At 35.2% G+C, this 8,794-nt stretch overlaps 1 long non-coding RNA gene across 1 annotated transcript; it reads left to right on the top strand.

Moving 5' to 3' along the window:
• Positions 1–5,649: 5,649 nt before the first annotated feature.
• On the top strand, positions 5,650–7,135 carry LOC145816044 (uncharacterized). Its single transcript, XR_014358537.1, has 3 exons — positions 5,650–5,830; positions 6,483–6,612; positions 6,852–7,135. It is a non-coding gene; the product is annotated as an uncharacterized LOC145816044 (long non-coding RNA).
• Positions 7,136–8,794: the final 1,659 nt, after the last annotated feature.

Genomic DNA, 8,794 nt, shown 5'->3' with positions numbered 1-8,794 from the left:
TGATGAAGGAAACAAATTTAGAACTGCAAAAGAACACAAGCAATTCACATTACCACCTTTTTCATTCTTGTCAAATCAAGATTTGCAGAGTAGATCAAGGGAACTCACAAATAAAACTGTAACATCCCAAGTAATTTATATTTTAAAAAAATTAAGCATCTTTTCTTTGATAAATAAAGCAACTTTATTAGAACAGCATCAAGCCGATGTAAAAGAATACAAAGAAAAATCTCCAAAAAAGGGAAACTCCCTAACCATCTAACCAATTAAATCATCCAAAAAAAGAACACATCTGGATCCACCTCCCTTTCAACGCAGCTATAAAAAACTATTAACAACTGATTCTCTAACCAAGAGGCAAGATGATGCACCCCTTGAATCATCCAAGCTTTCTGCTGATGGTTCCCAAGAGGCAAAACTATTAAATCATCCAAGCTTTCTGCTGATGGTTCCCAACCCGAACCCCTCTCCAACTTTGAAGCACCTCCATAACCCCCCCTTGGCTGAACCCAACTAATCCCAAAGGTTGACAAAATGCACCCCCACAACCAAGAAGCTACCGAACAATGAATAAGCAAATGATTAGTGGACTCCGCATCACAACAACACATACAACACCAATTCACTAAAATTTGACAGTGGCGAATCAAATTATCAATTGTAAGAATCTTACCTAAGGCCGCCATCCAAATGAAAAAAGCCACCTTAGAAGGAACACCCGGCAACCATATACTCCGACAAGGAAAATTCCCTAGCTCCTGTTCCACCAAACCCCGATAAAACAAAGAAATTGAGAACTGCCCCTTAACCCCCAACCCACTCCAAAGCAAACCATCCTCCCCCATCCCCGTAATCCCCAAACCATATAGAAAACTCAACAAATCCACCAATTGGCCCACCTCCCAATCCTGAACCTACCAACGTAACCTAATATCAAACAACTACGCCTCCAATGCATTCAAAGCAAGATGCGACAGTAGCCTCCCGATACACAATAATGCTAAAAGTCAAAGGGAAGCAATCCTCCAACAAGACCTCACTACACAATCTATCCCTCCAAAAACACACCCTCTTCCCTGAACCCACCCGAAAACCCACCCTCCTCAACAATTCCCCCCGACCCAATCAAATCCCCTTCCACAAACCTCGACCATGATATCCACACCCACATCACTGTTCAGAAGCACAGATGTCAAAAACCATGGATAGCCCCTCAACCCCAGCAGAAGATCATACTGTACTACAAAAACTGCTTGTTTTCAACCTAATAAACAGGGAGAAAACCTAGGAAAGATGGGTGTGGGTAAAGGCACATTACAGGTATGATAATAAAGCAAAACCTGAAAAAAATAAGGATACAGATACAGTCCAGTACGTCCATAAAAAATATTTTTATAATATGTAGTAGCATATAACATGCTAGCCTTGAATGATGGTAACAAGAAAAATGAGATTTGAAAACTTCACCCAGTAACAATTTATGCAGTGTGGAAATTTTACCATTACTGGACCCAAAGTAGGGCTCTGTGAACCATCCAACCCCTAAAACCATTTCTTAAGCCACATATCTGATCCACTTCATAATTGTGCGTTAATTCATTTTTGCCACATTTCTCAGCAAAAGAAAATCAGTTCTGGAAGAAGAAAATAATATTTTCAACTTATTGCAACATAAAAAGACCTTGTTTAGCTGACAATAGAAATATGTAAATTACAGTATCACCAAGGAGAAGCATTTTTTCAGTGTTGCACCATACCAGATAGCAAGATCATGCAAATCACAGTATCATCGAGAAGCAGCACTTTTTACAGTGTAGCAACACACAAAATAGCAAGATCATCCAGATCAGTGGCATCAATGTTCACTATAGAGACAACAGAACTAGCGTACTACTTTGACCACTCAGTCACCGCAGAAGCCCCCGATTAGTGCAATGAGATGTGCCTACTAATCCATCTCTTGATTTGAATTAGTAAATTTCACCCAGTTATTCAATCATTTGTAAACCAGAGTCAACTCCATGATAAATGACAACTTTTCCAAAAGTACCACTTGGTACAGTATAGAACGTTTCACCATTTCCATCTATCTCTGGTGTTGCAGCTCTAGAACACAACTCAAAATATCAAGCAAAATCACTATTACCTAGAAACTCTTACTGTGAATTCAAACCTGACATGGCATAAGCATGCAGGAAACAGAAAACAACTGGATACCCCAGATTCAAGTTGTCGGTTGGCCCATCCTTACTCTGCCAATGTCCCTCGCAACTTATAGGACCACCATCATAATCTTAATTTGCTTTCAAATCTTCTGAGAAGTTCTAGGCATTGTTCTGGGCAAAAGTTTTCAAATGTCTACTAGACTACTACTAGAATCAATTTCATCTCCTGGCATCACCTTTCAAAGAAGTACAGATCTAGATTATTGTTGGAAGAACTTCCCCTGGTAAATTCCACAGGTTCAGTCCCTTAAACACAATTGTCAATATGGGTGCTTCAAATGGGTTGAAACCAAAGAAATAAAAATGGTTAGTTTTCACTAATAACTTTTATCTATAACTATCCCAGTTTTGAGGTGATGGATTTTAACTAACTAGCAGTGCACTGGTCTCAAAAGCTTGGGATGACATTCAAATAAAACAAGTCCAACAAAATATGTTAGAACTCACACAACTATTTGTCATAATTGTAATCAGCTTAATCTTATTTCTTACAAAATAACATACACCGTTGAAATGCATCCTTTACAAACTCAAGAGAAAGATATATCCCATAAGGAGCTGAGTTAGAGCACTAAAGCAGCACAACGCGAACAATTATTTTGGCCTTCTCTTAACAACAATTTACTTTCACAAATTAATGAAATATTCACAAAATGATTCAAGTTTACGTGACTTCAATCTGTTGACGACCCAATATAAAATCCAGTGTTTTCCAGGTTTCAAATGTTCTAATAGAATTAGAATGAATGCCATAAACTCAAAACCCTGGCTATGCACACTCATGAAGGATTCATTAGATAAGCACTATTTCATGATAGATGTTCGATCAAGCTCTGTTGAGAAGGTGACTGCATAGATATGCAGAGGAAGGACAGTTGTGGAAAAGTGTAATTGATTGCAAATTTTGTGTTGATAAAAGGGTATGGATGTCTATGGAAGTGAGTGATATTAGGTAGACTTTTTCAAGCATGTGATCAAATGAAATGAGATTGGTGATGACAGAAAGATTTAGTTTTGGCATGTGGTATAAGGTGATTCAATTGTTGGTAGTTTTGCCGTCAACAAGAATGCTTTGGTAGCAGAATACTTGAGAATTCTCAATTCTGGGGTGGTCTGAGAACCCCTTTAATTAGATCCCTTTATGATTCAGAGTTGGAAGCAATGGTTGAATTCCTCGCATTCCTTTACGGGGATTGAGAGCCCCAAATAAAGGACAGATGGGATGAGATGGAGAGTTGGCAATGGGATGTTTTTGGTGAAATCTCATTACTCTTCAATTATTGACAATAGATGGATTAAACTTTAAATATTCATATTGCCTGCATGCACTATTAGAAAATGTAGAGGTCATTTACATCACCTCTCCATTGTTCAGACATGGGCACAAGATCATGAATGTATGTACTTCAATATAAAATAAAAAATAAAAATAAAAAACAAGAGAGGAGAGAAGGAAATTGCAAAAAGATGTTGAATGATAACGCAAGTAAAGCCAACAAAGGATTCTTCACCTTTAATGGTAATGCTAACTGATAATTTCATTCACAAGCCTATTATAAAGTAGCACAAAATATACATGTATAACATATAGAGCTATATGTTTAATATATACATATGGTAAACTTTGAGAGGAAATCACTTTGAAGCAAGCAACTGTCATAGCTAGTTCATTTACCAAATTATACAATGTCTGACATGCACAAACCAAGAAATTTAGAAGTTGCCTGATTTCACAAAGTCCCTGTATAAAACAAAGACATTGCAGATTGCAAACACTTAGCAGCAAAAGAACAAAATAGCCGATTTTTACAAATTCTCTACATATAACATTGGAAAACAAACCTGAAGACAAAACCTAAAAATAAAGAGGAAACACCCCTACCTCATCATCTTCACAAGATTATGTGGTTGCAAAGCTGCAACCACTAAGTATTATAAAGCTTATGACTAGGCTTGACTAGGGTGATAGAAATTTTGTAAACCTTGGCCGTAAAAGTCATGCCAAGTTAGGCATGCACTATGTTGTATTTTTGTTTGTATTCACCATCTTGTAGTCTATATATTGGCCTTTACACCAACATAATGAAGCATGTAAATTCCCTCCATCTTTTTGCTTTCCCCTTTGTCTCTAATTTTTCTATCATAATTCCATAACTCCACCATAATAAAAATAATAAAAAGCTCCTTTCCTTTTTTGTTTTGTAATTGGTATTAGAGCTTGGTGAAGAGCTTTTGAAAGGAAGATCAAGCTATGTAAGTATTTCTATCTATGTATAAATTTTTGATATATATATATATAAGTTCGTATGGGGTGTTTTATGTTATAAAAAAAATAAAAATAAATAATAATAATAATTTAATTAAAAAATTCGTCTAAGTTTTTTGGGTATCTTTTGTATTTTATATCTTCATAATTATTTGTTTCATTTATAGTTATTGTAAAACTTATAGGCTTAGTGTATGTCAACGCCCATATACTTATTAAGATCTTTTGACTATTGGCCATAATTAAGTCTTTAAGATCATAAAGAGAGGTTTTAGGCACCCGATAATACACTAGGAGGGTCTTAGGTACCAACAACAATATAAAATGGCAATTAATTCTGACGATATAATATGCTTTGGAAATACAAAAAATAATGTTAATAATAAATATAATCATAATTTGCATATTACTAAAGAGTCTGCAAATATAAATAGTGTGTGTTCTAGTTTAAATAATATTACTGATATTATGTGTTCTTGGTTTTCTAAATTAGATAAAAATCAAAAAATAAATCAAAATTATTTAGAGATCAAAGTTGAGTCTATAGAATCTAAGATAGACAATTTGGGTTTTATAATAAATATTAACTTAAATAAAGAATGTCCATTCCATGTATAACTCATGCTTGCTTTGAAAGTGGTCCACCATAATGTTACAGATATTCACTAGAACAATTTGCACCTTCAGCGACCAAATTTGGTGACTAAAACCTTTTTAGTCGCCAAAAGTCACACCTTTACCGACTAATCTGTCTTTTGGTCGCCAATAGTTAACATTTTAGCTACTAAAGTTTTTTAGTAGCCATATATTAGTTATTTGGCGACAAAAAAAAATTTAGTGACTAAAATTCAAGTAAATAGGCGACTAAAAAGGTTTTAGTAGGCGTTTGTCTATTTTTTTGGCTACTAATTCTGATTTCAGTCGGCGTATATAGCCTTTTGGCGACCAAAAGAATTTTAGTCGCCAAAAGATAGGCTTATTTACTAAACTATCAGTGACAAAAATAATTTAGTTGTTGTATGGTTAGTGTTTTCCGACAAAAAAGAATAATTAGTAGCCAAATTAGACAAATAGACATTTATTTGCCGACTAAACAGAATTTAGTTGCTAAAAGTAGGCCAGAAAAAAAAAAAAATTTTGAGGGAAGCTTATGAATTGGCGCGCCCTCCTGTTTCACACATTTTTTGAATCTATTTTGTCTCACAAACACAGACCACTCACCACAAACCAGAGGCCCTCTCACCACCGATTGTCACTACCACCGTCCGTCCCCACCGTCGCACATCGCCACCACCACCGCCGACACCGAAATCACCACCAACACTGCCGCAAATCACAGGTTTGTCTCTGTCTCTGTCTCTATCTGTTCGGTCCTCTCTTGGATGTTACGATCTAGTTCTCTCTCTCTCTATCAAGCCATCTCTCGGGTTCCCTTTCTCTCTCTCTCTCTCTCTCTCTCTTTCTCTCTCCCTCCCCCTCTCCCTTCCCCTATTTCCCCATTTCTCACACTTAATATAGGGTTTATATGCTTTTTTAGTTTATTTTTGTATTGATTTTGGTTAAGGGCTCATTGGTTGAAGTGTTTGATTTCTATGAAATTATGAAATTCTTCATGTCCAAAATGGGTTTGATTTTTGTTTCATGGGTTTGAGTTTTGTGTTATGGATTTGACAGAGAAGGCTAATACCACAGCTGTAGTCTGTTTGATTAGCTTAAATCTGCAGCAAAGCCACTGGAAAATGTTGCTTTGTGTTGTATTTTTTCTTGGAGTTTATTTTTACTCAATCTATAGGACTCTGTGAACCACTATAGTTTGATCAACTTATCTGTTATTTAGTTTGAGCAATGATTCTGCTGATTTGATCAAGTTATATGTTATTTCAACTTTAAAAATATCTCTTTGATCAACTTGACCCAATTTTGTTTCCATCATTATTATACGTCTTGAATATTTCTAACCGTAAATTTTCATCTATTGATATGCTGGTTAGTGGTTTGGTATGGTTGGAAGAATTGGGCATTTGATTGAATTGATTACCCAAATTTGGAGTAGAACTGGGTAAGCAGGTCAGAAGTGCTGTTAGGATTAAGAACACTAGCAGGTCTGATGTTGCTTTCAAGGTATTGATTTTGATTCTTAATTTGGGGTACTCATTTTGTTTATAGATTGTCTATCCATATTGAATGTGCATAGCTTTTGAATGTTGCATAAATTTCATTCGTATAACCGTTTTAATTTCTTTTATCGAGAAACATGGATATTTTAATGTAACACGGCTCATTTCTCATAACTGTATGTTAGATTGCAGATTTTTTTTTTTTTTTTTGACTTCCTTTCTGTATTTGAATTTGATTGGCAGTGTTCAAGTTCATGGAGCATCCAGAAAAAAATGAGAAACAAATAGATCAGAGGAGCAAGGTCAAGTTTAAAATCATGAGTTTGAAAGTGAAAAAAGGGATTGATTATGTATCTGAATTGGTGAGTCATATGGCCCCTACAGTATTTTACCTCTATCTGTTGAACTTGGATGATTGATATCTATCTTACCTCAATTTATTTTATTTGGGGTAAGTAGTTTTTTTTCTTCAACTATACTGCTTTTCTATATTGAATGTGAGATAATCAAGCTTTGGCTTTGTTCAACGACAAGTTAGCATTTTGCTTGTTTATTCTACTACTTGATATCAAAATTCCGAATACTCAACTCAAATCAAGAAGCATAAATCCAAATAATTTTGGGGGTGGGGGGGTGCTACATTTATGCATCTTCTCTAGATTTCTAATGCAATATCTTCCATTGAAATCCAAAGCAATCAAGTTCTTTTTTCTTGGCCCCTACTCACTTCCATGTTTGTGGGTTAGTTGATTTGTGCAGGACATGGTCAAAACCATGTCAATTAACTTTTCTCTTTTTAAACAATTTGGCACCGCTTCTTTCTTCCTAGGACAATATTCATTTTTTGTTGGGTCTTTTTTCATAATACCACTCTTCCATCTCAACATTCTCGTGTTAGCTATACCTCTCACTTCTTACTTCCTAGGACAATATTCATTTCTTGTTTGTGTCTTTTTTCATTTTTGGACATGTTTTCCAACTAGCCAACAGTCTGAGCCATAGAACATAGCTGACTAGATCTTATAAAACTTCCCCTTCAAATCAGAGGGAATTTTCGTGATCATGCAAGACTCAAATAAGACTTTTCTATTCCATCCATTATTGTTGGACATGTAGGAGTCAGGTGCAAATTTCCTTATACCATCTCCTATAACTACAAGCAATGAATTGGTTACTGTGTGGGACCCGGAGGTGGGCAAGATAAATCCTTCTGAGCACAAGCAACTAAAGCTTGCTAGGAGTTTAACCCGTGGCATCATTGACAGGGATCTTAAACCAAGCTCCAGTGAAAGGAAGTAAGTCCAAAATCCAGTCATCAGAAACTAAAAAACAAATCTTTTTTTTAGCTTTATTGGATAAAATTAAAAGTGTGAAACTAAATCTTTTATTTTCTTTAGCTACTGAATGACTGATGTGAAAGCACTTGAGAGTTGAGCCCAACAGTTATCAAGTTTGTAAGACATGTTATTTGAAAAATCAAATGTTTTGGGATGGGGTTTGTAAGGAATGTAAAATGTGTGATTTTAATTCCTGTGGTTAAAATCATACTGTTTTCGTGCAAAAGTAGATGTTTGCTGCCAAAAAACTATAATTAAATAATGATGATATATGTCATTGTGGAGATTTTCAGACACCATGTCATGAATCCTCCGTATCGGAAACTATCTATTTTGCAGAATTTCCTCACCAAAAACATGGCTCAACTTCTCAAGTTAAATCTTCTCTCTTCTCTCTTCCTCTTCCTCCCATCCTTTGCCTCATAATTTAAATCTGAACTAATAAATTTATGTTAGCAAAGGTTATGTTAAGATATCTCTTCCTTGTCTATCATGTCAATACAGAGAATATTAAAATATCCCCCAACAAGGATTTTAAGTGGTGATGAAAGGCAGCTCTTGTGCAATATTTGAAGTCTGAGAATTAAATATTAGAGGCCATTAAATGAAATTTATTTGTTTGTAGTAAAACTTGATAGTTTTAAACACCTATCAAATCCTTGGGAATTTTGTTGATAAATTACTGTAGCAGCAACAAATTGGACTAACATACGGAACTTGAGATTGTAACCAACCCAATAATGAAAGTTTACAGCAAGAAACAAAAAAGATACAAATAGAAGCTAGATATAGAGGATACACAATGCACGAGCCATGTTTAGGTTTCTGTGGTAGATGATTATTCATTAT

This window comes from Camellia sinensis, unplaced genomic scaffold (assembly GCF_055761805.1).
Source record: "Camellia sinensis isolate YWXY unplaced genomic scaffold, ASM5576180v1 Unanchor3, whole genome shotgun sequence".
Taxonomy (NCBI): Eukaryota; Viridiplantae; Streptophyta; class Magnoliopsida; order Ericales; family Theaceae; genus Camellia; species Camellia sinensis.
Note: the sequence above shows the minus strand (reverse complement) of the source record. Positions and strands in the feature narration are given on the sequence as shown.